The sequence below is a fragment of the Carassius gibelio genome, chromosome B8 (assembly GCF_023724105.1).
Source record: "Carassius gibelio isolate Cgi1373 ecotype wild population from Czech Republic chromosome B8, carGib1.2-hapl.c, whole genome shotgun sequence".
Classification (NCBI taxonomy): domain Eukaryota; kingdom Metazoa; phylum Chordata; class Actinopteri; order Cypriniformes; family Cyprinidae; genus Carassius; species Carassius gibelio.
This window is the reverse complement of record NC_068403.1, coordinates 23,046,663-23,063,371: the sequence shown is the minus strand read 5'-3', so window position 1 is coordinate 23,063,371 and position 16,709 is coordinate 23,046,663.

The window sequence follows — 16,709 nt, the reverse complement described above, 5'->3', positions numbered from 1 at the left end:
TTCCTCAGTGTTGTAAATAGATTTTAAGCACTAGCTGACTTGGTTTTTATTGCATTCTTTAAACGCATGATCCCTCTCTTTTATTAGTTTGAGTATGTTCATGTTCATCCAGGGAAGTATATTTTTATTGTGTTTGTTTACAGCTAAATCTTTGATTGTTCTCTCAATTGTCGTCATAAAAGATTCACAGTCCATTTCACAATTTGTTCCCAACAATATGTGATCTCAGTCAATCTCATGGACAGCTCTATTAAATCCTTCTTGGCGGTTTTTTGGAATTCCTACAAACTCACGCTCTCTGACAGAATAATTATATATATATATATATATATATATACATATATATATATATACACATATATATATTTCCTACATCCATAAAATTATTAAGGCTGAAACGATTCCTCGAGTAACTCGATTACAAAAAATGATCGAGGCAAATTCCTCTGCCTCTAAGCCTCTTTTAATTTATTTTAAATCTCACGTCAGGTTCTTTCGCAATGATTTTTTTAATGTGACAATGCGTTTACGTCACCCAAAAAGCAGAAGGAAACTGCAAGGAGTCAGCAGTGTTTTGATTTGAGGGCACAGGCAAATGTAAAAAGAACGTCATGGCGTGTGTCCATTGCAAGATAGAGCTGGCATACATATACCACAACCTATGATTTCCGTGATGCAGAAAACACAGAGGGAATCACGGAATCCAGTCATAAAAACTTAATTTACAGTTTTTCAAACTGTAATCAAAAATAGGTTATTGCACTTACATCAAATCACGATATAGACTAATATCTGTGAATATTAAGCCGGAACAGTCTATTTAAATATGAATCCTGCATGTTCTGCGTGTCTCTGTTAATGAATGGAGCAGAAGTGCGTCTTCCTTTATCAAACACACTGAAGCACGCGTGACGCTCCGGTGATTTCAGCATCTGTTGTCTCACTTTATGAGCATTTGACCACTTGATTTGAGTAAAACTAGCGTCACATCACGTACACAGAACTGTAAATGTACGTCAACCCATCAAAATAAAAGGCCGTTAGTTTAAAGGCCATGTTGCAGGTTAACCACCACTTTTGATAAATGGGTACATAAATCACTCAGGATATGTATATCATTTTTAAAATGTCTGAAAAATGGTCTTAACGACCAGTTTTTTACGTTTTTGGTATTAACTAGGGCTGTCACTTTTGAAATTTTTAAGACATAAGTGTTCATTGAATCGATTGTAAAATCGATTTTCCATGTCTAAAAATTCTTTTTTTAAAATGTCCTTTTTCAACATCAAATAACGAACGAATGCAAAGAGAGCACTGGAAACGCACAAGTCAGCAATATTTCTTATTTATTTGCATGAAGTTTCGTGCAGAACAGCAACAGGAGTGCAACATTCTGGAAAAAATATATATGCAGAGGGGACGGCTGCCATAACAAAAGAAAAACATCACTGCAGGCTCCACCCGGCTGCATTTATGATTTAGGCAATTCAAAAATCTCTAAGATTATTTTAAATAATGATTCAATCCATTTCAAACAACTGTTAAAAAAAAATGAAACTTTAAATGAACTTGAGAACAGGCCATGTGTGTGTTTTTTACTGAACGTAACCGACACTAAGGCTAGGCAGCACAAGGAAGGCATAAGGAAATGCACCTAAAGGCTAGGACCATTACAAATTTATTGGACAGGAAAACAAGTTGATCAAGAGCAGAGCGTTTTTTTATTCACTGTATGTCCAGCTGTTGAGAAGACACGCTCCGACCGCACTGATGTCCCAGGGACACTCAGGTACAGCTACGCAAGTTGGGGGTATTACCAGTCGCTGTCAGCTTGCAATGGTCCTTTTCATAACTCAGAATCTCCTGTAACTAGTGTTTGCGTTTGGTGTGAACACAGAGAGGTCGCTTTCGACGTCACTGGGTCTTACAGGCGTGTAAAATTGCTGGTATTTTAAATCTAGCTTTCGCAACGCATAAGTTACTGCACTTTCGGAATTCTTAATTTTATTTTTCTGCTTGTTTGTGAGTTTTGTTACATCTATATTTTTTAATTGTTTAATTCTTTTCAAATTAATAGTGTACACATTTGGTTAAAATTGATTCCCTATTTTAATTTTCAAAACTTTTTTTGGTTGGTCCGATCGATTGTGCAAGCGATTTTTCAAACTAAAATTGACAGCACTAGTATTTTTTTTTTTACGCAACTCAGTGATGACGTCACGTTGGGGAGAAGTCGAGGAAAGGTAGCCTTAGCCTAGTATGATGCCGCGTTCCAGGCAACCCGTAACCCGTGTTTTTCCAACCTTAAGCCCGTAAAAGTGCACTGGAACTGCAATCAAAACCGTGACTTCCCACCTGTGAACTCTTGTCTCGTACTAGATTGATGTACTCCGAGGTCACACAGCACGCAAAACAACGATGGCAGCCCCTACGAATAATACTGCCTACGGATGCAGTGTTTATGCAAGTGGTACACGTTGAAAAAAGGTTTTAGGTCAATGTAACGTTGCAATAAAATAAATAATCTAGTTGCAATATCTTGCGCTCAGAAAGTTTGGCTTAACTTGCCTGGAACAGTACAAAGTCGTTAGTCATGGTATTAAAGGGGGGGGGGGGTGAAATGCTCATTTTCACTCAATCTCCTGTTAATCTTGAGTACCTATAGAGTAGTACTGCATCCTTCATATCTCCAAAAAGTCTTTAGTTTTATTATATTTAGAAGAGAAAAATAGTCTGTGCCGATTTTTTTCGGAAAAACACGAGCGGCTGTAGGCGTGACGTGTGGGCGGAGCTAAAGAATCACAAGCGCGAGTAGGCTTTTGCGTTGAGAGGGTTTGGAAGTTGTGACATTACCGTGAGGAAAAAAAAAACATCATCCAAAACAAACCATGGCCTACAGTCAGATTCAGCCGTTTATTTATGATCCAGAATCAGATCCCGAGGCTGAAACTGAACGAGAGCAGCAGCAGCAATGACTACAACAGGACGTCTCTATGTGGTATTTAACTGTATATATTTGCTTAGCGGTTTTGGAAAATGACTAAGTTCCTCTTTATATCGTCTTTTTTTTTTCTTTAAAGGTGTACAAAGTTTACTTGATGTGCTTATGCGCCGAAGTTAACAACACAGAGATATTTGAAGCAGTTTTACTCACCGCCTGCGGTTCCAACACACGATCGTAACCCTTTTTCGTTGGGATTGCATCATCCTTAAGAAATAAATTATACACAATTCCGGCGTCAAACTGGGCCTTGTTTGTAAAACAAGCATCTTCGAAATGCAGGGAACAAACAAAAACACTTGCACAACTCCTTAGATGCTCTGTGAAAATAAACTCCGTCCACTGGTCCCTTAATGTTTTTTTTTGGTAATCTGTGCAGGGTTGTCTTGCCCTCGCAACCAAAAACACACTTCTTTTGTGACATTTCGCTCTCGCTCTGATCAGTGAATGTCTCTGCTCTATGGGCACGCGCGCGCTCTTCCAGGAGAAGTGCCCTTAGGACCCATATAAGGAAATTCTGCTCCATCTAACGTCACACAGAGCCATACTCGAAAAAAACTTTCCGAAACTTGAGACAAACCAGAAGTTTGTTCCAAAAATACTCCTTCAAACGTACAACTTAATTTTTGAAACTTTGTCCATGTTTAGCATGGGAATCCAACTCTTTAACAGTATAAAAAACTCAGTATGCATGAAATAGCATTTCACCCCCCCCCCCTTTTTGAGCTTTAAATAGTGATTACAAGCTCAAAAACCTGCCAGACGTGAGAGGGCAAATGAGGAATTGCCAAGAACTGATGTCCATCAAAGCTTATTGAATGCATGGTCTGAGGAGAATGAGTGGAGAGTTTGTGAAGTGTCCTGGTGAGTTGCTATCATTTAGCATCACAGCAATGAGCACTGGAGCTAGTCTACGAGCAGCAGTGCACAATAACGACACATATTTTTTTTACTCTCATTTAATAGCACTGAGTGAAAAATCAACGTTTTCTTTATATCTAGTGGCAGTGATCATGACGTTAGTTCAGATAAGTGCCGTTAACCTTTGTCATACTTTCGTAGAACTGGTAAACTTTGTCTTTGTCATCTAGAGATAAAAGGCATCATGCTAGCTATATAGACGTTTCTAAGTGTTTATCTCGTCCTCCGGTAAAAATGTTGTTGCAATTGTTGCAAACGTAGCCGCGTGTCTGTCACTGTGTTTGGCAGTAACAAGAGGCGAAACTCCGTTGCAGTTTTGACAACCATCGCTAGATGGTGCTGCTATCGCGCTGCGGCCATTTTGGACTGAACCAACGGCTTTACCGTTGGCAGAACTACCGTATACACTGCAGCATTAACATTATGTCTGTAAATTGGAAACAAAGAAAACAGTGTTCTGCCATCAACTGTAACAACTATCAGTGTACAACCAAGCAACTAGCATTTCATAGATTCCCCAGAGATTCAGAGAGGTAAAATAGAAAGGTGTTTTATTAACGTTAAAGTGAGCTAACGTCAACGATAACAGGTGCTGTAACGTTAATGTAAGCTATCCCATGACCGCAGTAACAGTTTGCTAACGTTATGTATTTGGTCAAAATTGGGTCAATACTCGAAATGGGCTTTTTAAATCGCATATTTTCAGAGATATATGAACAACTGACCTGGCAAATGACCGCTTTATTAATTCATTGTTATCACTAAATTAACCCTTTAACTGTCACCCTTTTTCGCATAAACATGAAAATCACTATCCAAACTTAAATGGTTGTAATTCAAGAACGCTTTGGAATATAGACTTATGGTTGGTCTTGTTTTAAAGAAGACATTTGCTAGGTTATTGTTGAAGTGAAATAAATTATGAAAATGAAAAGTTATATACGTTTGAGTTTATTAAAATGTACAAATTAAAAAATATAATTATTTATATTCTATATAAAAAAAAAAAAAAATATATATATATATATATATATATATATATATATATATATATATATATATATATATATATTATACAAAATATATTTTACTCTATAACTGCAAGAAAATGAAAGCAAAAAATCTGAACAAGTTGTGTTTCACATTTTAGGTGAAATGTGCACTTCACTTGCATGATGTTTGATTTGTGTGTAATGCAGGCAGAAATGATGGGGTGATCTACTTACCATCACCAATTTTATTAGTTAATTTTGTGATGATCTTCTATTACTATTAAATATTCTCTCTTGACTAATGTGTTGTACCTTTCACCTACTCACTGTTCATTGTGTTTTGTCAATCATTTCATGAGGAACATGGGCTGTTGTTACTTGTGTTTTCAAATTGTGCTGTGTATGAAAATGGGAGTTATCCCCAAAAGTTATTGGGGTAAATAAGTAGCCCATTTGACAGCTTCATGCTCTATGACGAAATTGTTTAATTATAAACCGATCCATAAGCATTATTTTGTTGTACATTATTCAACATGCCGTTTTAGTTTAGGCTATAGCTGACATCCCAACGTGCAAAAGGTCATTTCAGGGAGGTATCCCCAGCACCCTCCCCCACCCCTTGTAAAGTAAAAGAATGTGTCTTTTACTTTCATTTTTGTTCCGACACTCTACCTCTGCCATGGCGCTCCTGTTTCTAGATACAGTTAAAGGGGAGGTGAAATGCTATTTCATGCATACTGAGTTGGATTCCCATGCTAAACATGGACAAAGTTTAAAAAATTAAGTTGTACGTTTGAAGGAGTATTTTTGTTCCAAAAATACATCTTCCGGTTTGTCTCAAGTTTCGGAAAGTTTTTTTCGAGTATGGGTCTGTGTGACGTTAGATGGAACGGAATTTCCTTATATGGGTCCTAAGGGCACTTCTCCCGGAAGAGCGCGCGCTCCCGTAAAGCAGAGCAGAGACATTCACTGATCAGAGCGAGAGGGAAATGTCACAAAAGAAGTGTGTTTTTGGTTGCCAGGGCAAGACAACCCTGCACAGATTACCAAAAAAAAAAAAAAAACAGCATTAAGGGACCAGTGGACGGAGTTTATTTTTACAGAGCATCAACGGAGTTGTGCAAGTGTTTTTGTTTGTTCCCTGCATTTCGAAGATGCTTGTTTTACAAACAAAGCCCAGTTTGACACCGGATTTGCGTATCGTTTATTTCTTAAGGATGATGCAGTCACAACGAAAAAGGGTCACGATCGTGTGTTGGAACCACAGGCGGTGAGAAAAACTGCTTCAAATATCTCTGTGTTGTTAACTTAGCTATCGGCGCGTAAGCACATCAAGTAAACAACATGCGATGTTGTCATCAAACTGCACTTTCCACATGTACACCTTAAAAAAAAAAAAGATGACATAAAGTGGAACTTAGTCATTTTCCAAAACCGCTAAGCAAATACAGTTTCAATACATACTAGGGCTGTGCAAAAAATCGAATGCGATTTTCATGCACCTCTCATCAGTAAAGACGTTCCTGTAATTAGAAGTATATCTCCAGCATGTGCGTTCAGATCAGGGTTGCCAGGTTTTCACAGCAAATCCTGCCCATTTGCTTCTTAAAACTAGTCCAAAACTAGCCCAATCGCGTTTCCGGGAGGTTCCCCCATAAAAATTGCTTCCCGGGGTTAAAATATACATTTTTGGGAAGGGTTTACCTGGTAAAATTAGCATTTTAGGGGCTAAATATCACGTTATTGGTATTGGTATTGTTTCAAACCGCGGACATGAAAAACAACCGCAGACTTGGCAACACTGGTTCAGGTGGAGCGGCAGTTACTACACAGAGCCGTAGTCTACTGACAACTAACACAAAATCACTTTCAAAATCAACAACATCGATTTTGTGTAGATTGTCAGTGAATTACGGCTCGGTGTAGTAAATGCCAACCAGTGTTGCCAAGTCTGTGGTGGTTGTTTTTCATGTCCGCGGGTCACAGCGAACCCAATACAAATAACGTGATATTTAGCCCCTAAAATGCGAATTACCAAGGCAACCCTGCTAAAAAATGTATATTTTAACCCCGGGAAGCAATGTTTTATCTGGGAACCTTCTGGAAGCGGGATTGGGCTAGTTTAGAGAAGCAACTGGGCAGGATTTGTTGTGAAAACCTGGCAACCCTGATCTGAACACACATGCTGGAGATATATTTCTAATTACAGGAGCGTCTTTACTGATGAGATGTACTTGAAAATCACATTCGATTTTATTGCACAGGCCTAAACGTTGTTGATGATGCTGCTCTTGTTCAATTTCAGCCTCTGGATCTAATTCTCGATCATAAATCAGAGATTATGCAAAATTTGAGAATTATGGCATTAAACTCTCTTGGAAGAGAGAGAGCAATTTGTCTATTTCAACAATCTGAGCTCAAGTAGGGGAAAACTTTTATGTGGGGTACCGCAGGGGTCCATTTTGGGACCTCTATTATTTCTAATTTATATCAATGATTTAAGAGTTGTTTGTAAAAATGTTATGCCACTCATGTTTGCAGATGATACATGTCTTCTATTATCTCATTCTAACATTGACACACTGATAAGAGTAGTAAATGAAGAATTACAAAACATTTCTAAATGGTTTAAAATTAATCAACTCTCTCTCAATATACAAAAAACTAACTTTATGATTTTTAGCACAAAAAACAAAGGAGATTGTCAGGACATAGAGGTATCAATTGATGGTTTAAAAATTGGCCAAGTGAACCAAATAAAAATTTTAGGTGTCATTGTCGACCATAAACTAACCTGGAGATATCATATGCAGCATGTTTGCAGAAAAATAATGAAATCTGTTGGTATACTGAGTAGAATTCGTTCTTTAATTGATATTTCATGTATGAAAACATTATATTACAGCTTGATCTATCCCCACATTTTGTACTGTAATATTGTTTGGGGTGCAACATGCCAAACATATCTAAATAAGATTTTATTAATACAAAATAAATTCTTAAGAATTATGAGTAATTCAAATAGATTGTCATCATCTGCTCCGCTTTTCATAAAATATAACATTTTGACAATATTCAATGTTAACATCTATTGCATAAATACCTTTATGTACAAGTATGTGTATATGACAAATATTATGCCCAGAGTTTTTAATAACTTTTACATGTATTCTTCTGATGTTCATGCTTACTCCACAAGGCACTGCAAAGATTTTTATCTTCCTTTTTGCAGAACTACAGCCAACCAATCTACACTGAAATACAGAGGGCCTTCCCTCTGGAATCATTTAGACCCTGCTTTAAAGACTAAAACCACTCTAAATTATTTCAAAAGAGAGCTGAAAATAATGTTAACATATAAATAAGTTTATTTTGGTAATTTGTTTATTAAAATGTTTGATGTACTGATTGTATTGTCTTGCTTGATCATGTAACTTTACGTTCATTTAATGAGATTTTGGGGAGGTGGTTTCATAAGACCTTATGGTCTTCTCACTCTCTCCCGCACAGTATTTTGTTTTCTTTTTTTTTCTTCAATGGATTTGTAAAGTTGTATTTCGAATGTTATATGTGCAAATAAACCTTCAAACCTAAATATACGCTGATTCTGACTGTTAGCCATGGTTTGTTTTGGATGGTTTTTTTTTCCTCACAGTAATGTCACAGTTTCCAAACGCTCTCAATGCAAAAGCCTACTCGCGCTCGTGATTCTTTAGCTCCGCCCACACACCACGCCTCCAGGCGCTCATGTTTTTCCGGGAAAAATCGGTACATACTATCTTTCTCTTGTAAATATAATAAAACGAAAGACTTTTTGGAGTTATGAAGGATGCAGTACTACTTTATAGGTACTCAAGATTAACAGGCTATTGAGTGAAAAGGAGCATTTCATCCCCCCCCCCTTTAACTGATTAATTACGTTGGGGAGAAGAGATACAATCCCGCCCACAATGACAATTGATTGGTTGACTTACCGAAACAGGCCGATCAGGATGCTCTCTATCTTACATGCGCTTGTTGAGGCACACACGCACACTAGCACACACACACACAAGGTCTCTCGCTCCCTCAGTCTTTATGCTTGTGATCTTCACGGTTTGGAGCTCTAGATTCTGGGAAATTGTAGCTAATTTTAGGGCATCCGGGAGCCGCTATCAGTATGCGGGAGACTACTAGAACTTCCGGGAGAAGTGGGATGTCTGCTATAGAGATATTAAAAACTAGAAACTACTATTTATTTCTAGGTATGCACCGGTTGACCGGCCATAAATCGGAACCGGCCGGTTTTTGCTTAAAATACGCGATCGGCAATCGGCCGGTTTTTGGTCTTTTCTCGGCCGATTTTTCTGGAAGTGCACTCGCGTGCACAAGACTACATTGTAATCGTTCGCTATGTCATTTGTGTTGAAGAGTATTTCGAAACCTGTGCACAGGACACGGGCAGCCGATCAGTACTTGAAATGCAGAGCTTGTCTGAGGCACAGATAGCAGGAAGCGATCAGCCATTGTTGTACTGGCACACAAATAAGAGCCTTTCCTGCGAACTGAAGCTGCGCGAGCGTATATTGTACCGGTCCGCGCCCTGAACACGAGTAGACCGTGAAGAGATGTTCAGCTCAACTTCTCACGTGTTAGATGAGAAACGAAATGGACTAAACTGTGACAAAACTGAAATGTATTTTTTTTTTTATTAGAACTTGCATACACATTTAAAAAGCCAGAAATAAACGTCAATTCTGCATTAGGATGATTATTTTTAGTTTACCTTAAAATTATACATAGACTTAATTTGATTTAAAAATCACCTGCTGTAGCACACTGAAATTCATCCAATTAAAACATTTTAGGGTAATGATTCACATCTATATATTTTTTTTACTTGAGACAATAAGTTATTTATTTTTCATTGGCTCAAGTAAAAAATATATAGATGTGAATCATACCCTATATATATATATATATATATATATATATATATATATATATATATATATATATATATATTAGGGGTGTCAATAGATTAAATTTTTTAATCACGATTAATTGCACTCTTTTTGTGCGATTAATCGCACTTTTATTGTGAAATTAAACATACACTTTTTATCACTGTTTAAAACATGTTTATTTTTTGTCATTTATTTTTGTCATAAATGCTATATCTAGCAAAGAGAACCATCAGAACAGTTTCAATCTCAATTCAATTACCTGCTTGCCAAACTAAAACAGAACAGCTTATTTTTCTAGTCTGCATTTAATCAGCTGCTAAGGCATACAGAATGTTTATTTTTGTCATTTCACAAAATTGCCATATCCAGCTAAGAGAACTATACCAGAACAGTTTCAATCTCAATTCAATTTTTAAAATTTTCAGAAGACATTTAATATTGTAAACTAGTCTGCCTAGAGACCAAATTCAGAATTAAGTCACTTTAATATGAACATTTAACATTAAATTAAAAAGCAAATGACCTGAACATACATTTGGACAGGAAACACACTGAGATTTAACAGATATCATCTCAGTTGATTCTAGACAGAAATTAACTTAACAGAAAAAGACACAGAAACCGCAGTATTTCATCAACTTATTCTAAAATCAAATGATCTGAACTTAAGAACAAAATTCATATCTCTGTAGGACAACCATTTTTATGTCTTTCTTTCAAAAGTATCTCGTGCAAAGTTAATACTTCACTATTCCTGAGCAATGACAGAGAAACCTTTGAGCAAATCATATTACATTTGCAATACAATATCTCTGTTTTGAATGTGGTGTTTTTTGTATGTGTGTGTGTTTATTTCATGGATGGAGAATGTTTTTTTTTAACGCATCTAGCAAGCCTGGTTCCCCATTTTGTTTAAAGATTTTTCTGTTCGTGTCTGTGTGCATGTCTTTCTCTCAAATGTCTCACTTTTCTCCATTTAACCCATAATCCAGAAAATCTCACCAGATTCCCTTTTTTCTACTCCTTTCAATATTCCATTTTTGTCCTAAAGTGGTGCTTATTTTTCTAGTCAGCATTCAACCAACTGCTAAGGCATACAAGTTTGTTAACATTCTCAGGTGCCAGAGCAGCCCTCTTCTTGTGCACTATGTGCCCTGCAAGTGAAAATAGTCTTTCACATGGCACAGTTGAAGCAGGAGTTGGTAGATATTTCAGTGCAATGGTCGCCAGCTTGTCATGACTTCTGCTGTGTGCAGACCACCATTGCAGAGGGCATTGTTCAAGGCTTATGCTAGGCTCTGCTCTGTATCTAGCAAGAGGACTGGATTCCAGTGATGTTTCATCGTCTGACTCTGTATCAGAGCCCATCAAGAGGAGACCAATTTTCTTCTTTTGCGGCCCTGATCCCGCTTCTGAGGAATGTGGAGAAGGTTCCTCCTCCTTTAGCATCTTGTCTAATGTTCCCCAAACTTCAGCTCTTTCTGCTTTAGGAATGAATTTCAGGTTTTTGAATCTGGGATCAAGAGCTGATGCGATTTTGAGCCAAGCAATGTTTGTGTTTTCTTTGCGCTTGTTCAAATCCTCTTTGAATGCATCCTTAAAGCGCACAACATAAGCAGGGTCATCTTCTGTGACAGCCATCTTCAGGGCCAGGTGGCAAAGTGCAGGCAACACAACAGAACAGGAGACATATTTTTCACCCCCAAGAAGTTCCATGACATATCTGAATAATAAACACACATCCAATTAATAGATTGCATTTGTTAACAATGACCTATCATTAGGTCTTAGTTAATTTTAATGTCAGCATTTACAAAAAAATTTTTTTTAATTTAATGTTACAAGTATTAGTTAACTATAAAAACAAAGATTAACACTAAACAATAGTTTGCTAGTAATTGATTACTGTAGTTACTTAGTTACCATTACTCACAATAACAACATGACATAAGCCAATATGACAATATACAGGACTTGTTTTAATCAAAATAAATAAATAAATACTGTCTAAAAATAAAATATCAAATAAAGTGAAGTACCAACCTGCATGGTTCCAGTAGTTTCTCCAGCCTGGCAAGCTTATCAAACTCTGCAGATGTTAGAAGGGTTAGCTTGTGGTTTTGATGAGCCAAGGTTGCCATCAAGGGGTCTTTGTTCCGTAGTATCCGGCTGACCATCTCGAGAGTGGAATGCCACCTTGTGAGAACATCTTGCACTAGAGACTCTTCGCCCAGGCCATGAGCAATTTGCTGTGCTTTCAGGTCTATCATATTAGATGGGCTATGTTTAAAATGTCAGACTAATTTTCGACATTTCACTAAAACGCCATCAAAGCTGCCTTCACGAAGAGCCATGACGATTGTCCTCTGTATGAGGAGCGCACCTCCTACATGGCATATGCAGCTCGAAAGGAAGCAATCTAGATGCAGCGATCATGTTTCTTGCGCTGTCCGTACCAACAGTAGTGATTTTGCTCTCTATCTCCCACTCCTTCGCTACTTGTATTGTTGACATGTATAAATGGTATGCTCTCATTTGTATTTGTATTTTTGTTGTTTTTTTTGGACAGGCAATCCAGTCACACTGTCATGTGACCTAATTAGTGACTGAATGAATGCACGTGTGTTTTTTCTCTGTTTTAATAAAAATGCACCAGTCAGAGCGACTGTGCGGTTGGTAAAGACGTATCTTCTCGTCTGTTATTTAGCGTACTCTGTCAACAGGTTATTGGCCCAGGGCAAGGTATAAAACGTTTTGAGTGTTAAGACACTGGGTGAAAGTCGCGACGGATAAAGCGTGTACCCGAGTCTTTCAACATGAGAAGAAGAGAAAAAGAAACCGTGACAGGCCGATGGTCTCGTTTAGTCTTTGATGGAGATGAGAAAAACTATGAGCTATGGGAGACAAAGTTTTTGGGACATCTTTATATGCAAGGACTGAAAGAGACTATTTTAAGTGAGTCTTTTGAGGAAGACGAGGGAGATACAGCGAAAAACACCGAAGCCTATGCAGAGCTGATACAGTTCCTGGATGACAAAAGTTTGTCGCTAGTTATGAGGGAAGCAGAAGACGATGGAAGAGCAGCATTGAAGATTCTTCGGGGATATTATGCTGGCAAAGGAAAGCCTAGAGTAATTAACTTATACACAAAGCTAACGTCACTACAAAAGTCTGCCAGTGAGTGTGTTACTGATTATGTCATCAGGGCTGAGACCGCAATCACCGCTTTGAGGAACGCAGGTGAGAATCTGAGTGACGGACTTTTAATTGCAATGGTTCTGAAAGGACTTCCAGAGACATTTAAGCCATTTGCCATTCATGTTAGCCAGAGAGATGATAAATGGACTTTTGCAGAATTTAAAACAAGGCTTCGAAGTTATGAAGACATTGAAAATATGCGGGCAACCGTATCCGAGGACAATGTTATGAAAGCAAGAGTGCAGCCTGGCAGTAAAACCGCTTTAGCGAGTACAGCTGTTTGTGGTGCTGGAAGTACCAACATTGTTTGTCACAGGTGTGGTACAAAAGGCCACAAAGCAAGAACATGTCAGCGAAAACAGTGGTGTAGTCAGTGTAGAAGTACCACTCACCGCGACGCAACATGCAGACGCGGAAAGCAGCGAGATAACGCACAAAAAGTTTCCGCAGAGCCAAGTGACAAGGAGTATGCTTTTCGGGCAAGCGACGCTGAAATGCGGGTACAGAATACCAAAAGGAAAGGCCTAATGGTGGATGCAGGTGCAACCTCACACATCATCACGGACATCGAGAAGTTTGTGAGTTTTGACAGCAGTTTCCAGGCCAACACACACTGCGTGGAATTGGCTGACGGCACTCGGTGCAACGGGGTCGCAAAGCACAGAGGGGACGCAAAGGTATATTTGGTGGACAGCACAGGACAGCGCGTCAAAGCAATGCTAAGAAACGCGCTGTACATCCCAACATATCCACAGGACATTTTCTCTGTGAAAGCAGCCACATCGAAGGGAGCGACGGTGATCTTCAAAGAAGGGAAGAACGTTCTGCTACATAAAGACGGTACCAAATTCCCCATACATGTGCACGACAAACTGTACTACTTGCACACAATAGACAATGAATGTGTTGATCAATGTAAAAAGTGTTATGATTTGCAGACATGGCATGAAATATTAGGGCATTGCAATCATGGGGATATAATTAAGTTAGAGAAAGTTGTTGACGGTATGCAAATTAAGGGTAAGGATAAACCTATCCCACGCTGTGAAATTTGCACACAAGGAAAGTTTATTCAAACTAGAAACAGAGGGCTAGATGCATGTTAATAGAAAGTGGGTTACCAAAAACATTGTGGACATATGCAGTCCAGACAGCTGCTGTAGTGAGAAACCGATGTTTTAACAATCGCACTAATCAGACAGCTTACTTTATGTTGACAGGTAGACAGCCTAACATTTCAATGATGCAGAAATTCGGAGTAGCATGCTATGCTTACATACATGACAGAGGGAAGTTAGGAAAGTTGGATTCAAGGTGTGAGAGGGGTATTTTTGTTGGATACGACAAGAATAGTCCGGCATACATGATTTACTATCCTAACAGCAAGAAGGTACAAAAACGCAGACTAGTGGAGTTTGTATCCAAAAGTACTGAGACTATACTGATCGATGATGATGACGATGGTTTTGAGACCAGAAGCAATCCTCTCAGAGAATCTGTGAAATCAGAATCAGATGTTAGTTCACAAAGTACTCAAGAACCAGTAGTGTATAGTAACCAAACACAACAGGAAGAAGATAAACCTGAAAGGAGAAATCCTGCAAGAGACAGGAAAAAGCCAACTTATTTAAGTGACTATGTTTGTGGTATTGAAGGAGATGTGACCAATATTGATTACTGTTACAGACTTGTGTGTAATGTACCCCAGACCTACAAAGAAGCTGTAACGTCAGTAGGGGTGTCCATGGTTAACCGGTTAACCGATTAACCGTTAAAATTCGTGTAACCGAGTGAAACATTTTGCTCGGTTAAGTGACGTCAATGGCGTGCATTGAATTTAGTTGTAATACATTTTTGCACCACCAGAGACCGCCAGAGCGCTCCCAGACATTTGTAATGTCCACAAGAAGAAGTCATTTTTCTAATATGAAGCGGGCTAATACGAGTGACGGGGCAAAATGCAAGTATTGCAATACAGTGCTTAGATATACTTCAAGTACAACCTCGTTGTTGTAATCTCAACAGCCAACCCCCGGGCATCATTAGGCCGGTCAGGACACACTGGATGCGTGGCGAAAGCATCTCAGCTGCGTGGCTTGTCTGTTTTTAATTCGGTTCCCATGTTAACAGGTTAGAGCTTGCAGACTGCCTGCGTGAGACGCGCGGCTCAGGCGCGGCTCGACGCGTGCATGCTAGAAATAGAACCGACGCCTTGTTGGAAGCGTTTCCAGGCAAAGTATAATAGGAAAATATGTTTATATGTCATTTTGTACAAAAATACATATTAATTCATGACATTTTGATATTTGAAAGTCTATAGGTTGACATAAATTCAGATATAAATGTAATTTAAATAAATAAATAAATAAATAATTATCGATTTTCAAATATTGTACGTGTCAAACATAGTCATAGTCATAGCCTTAGCGAGGCGGCCGCGGAGTCTGCTTGTTACCTTTTGCCTTATACATTTTAGGCTTATTCTCAAATTCAGATTGTGTTAATGGGCGGCATTATTAGGCAGTTTTAATAGGACAATTTGACCGGAGAGATTAAATTTTGTCGGACATTCCTTTTTTTTTTCGGCCAATGTCCGGAAATTACTATGGTTATGGTTACTATGGCACACTATGGTTAACCGAGTATTAACCGCTAAGGGCCTCGGTTAACGGTTAATGAAAAACTTGAGAACGTGCAGCCCTAAACGTCAGTAAATGCAAATGAATGGGTTAAAGCTATGGATGAGGAAATGCACTCATTGAGAGAAAATGTTACATTTACCCTGACTAACCTGCCTGATGGTAAAGAAGTAGTGGGGGGTAAATGGGTCTATGCAATTAAGAAAAATAGTGATGGATCAGATAAGTACAAAGCACGATATGTTGCCAAAGGGTACAGTCAAGAGAAAGGTGTAAACTATGATGAGACTTTTTCTCCAACTGCTAGCATGACTAGTATTAGAGTGTTGATGCAAAAAGCAGTTCAAGAAAATTTGATTGTTCATCAGATGGATGTAAAAACAGCATATTTACATGCGCCAATAGAATGTGAGATTTATATAGAACAGCCAGAGGGTTACAAGGTAAAATCTCAAGGCAATGAAAAATTGGTGTGTAAACTAGAAAAATCACTGTACGGGCTTAAACAGTCTGGCAGAAACTGGAACAGAATGTTACACGAATACCTATGTGAAAACCAGTTTGTTCAAAACCCAGCTGATCATTGTGTTTACACAAAAGTTACAAAAACTGAGAAAGTTTTTATAATTATTTGGGTTGATGACTTGATTATTGCTGCCAGTGATATGAGTGTGCTTAAAGATGTGAAAGAGATGCTCATGTTAAAGTTTAGAATGAAGGATTTAGGAAAACTCACACATTTTCTTGGCATTAACTTTGAGCAAAGTGCTGATTTTGTCAAAATGTCGCAACACGGGTATGTTGAGAAACTACTTGAAACGTTTGACATGCAAAACTGTAAACCCAGAGCTGCCCCTTGTGAGCAGAAACTAAGTTATACTGAGAATGCTGATGTAATGGGTGATGTCAGGAAATACAGGGAAGCAGTAGGTAGCTTAATTTACCTGGCAACCTGTACAAGGCCAGACCTAAGTTTTGTAGTGAGTAAACTGGCACAATATTTCAATAAGCC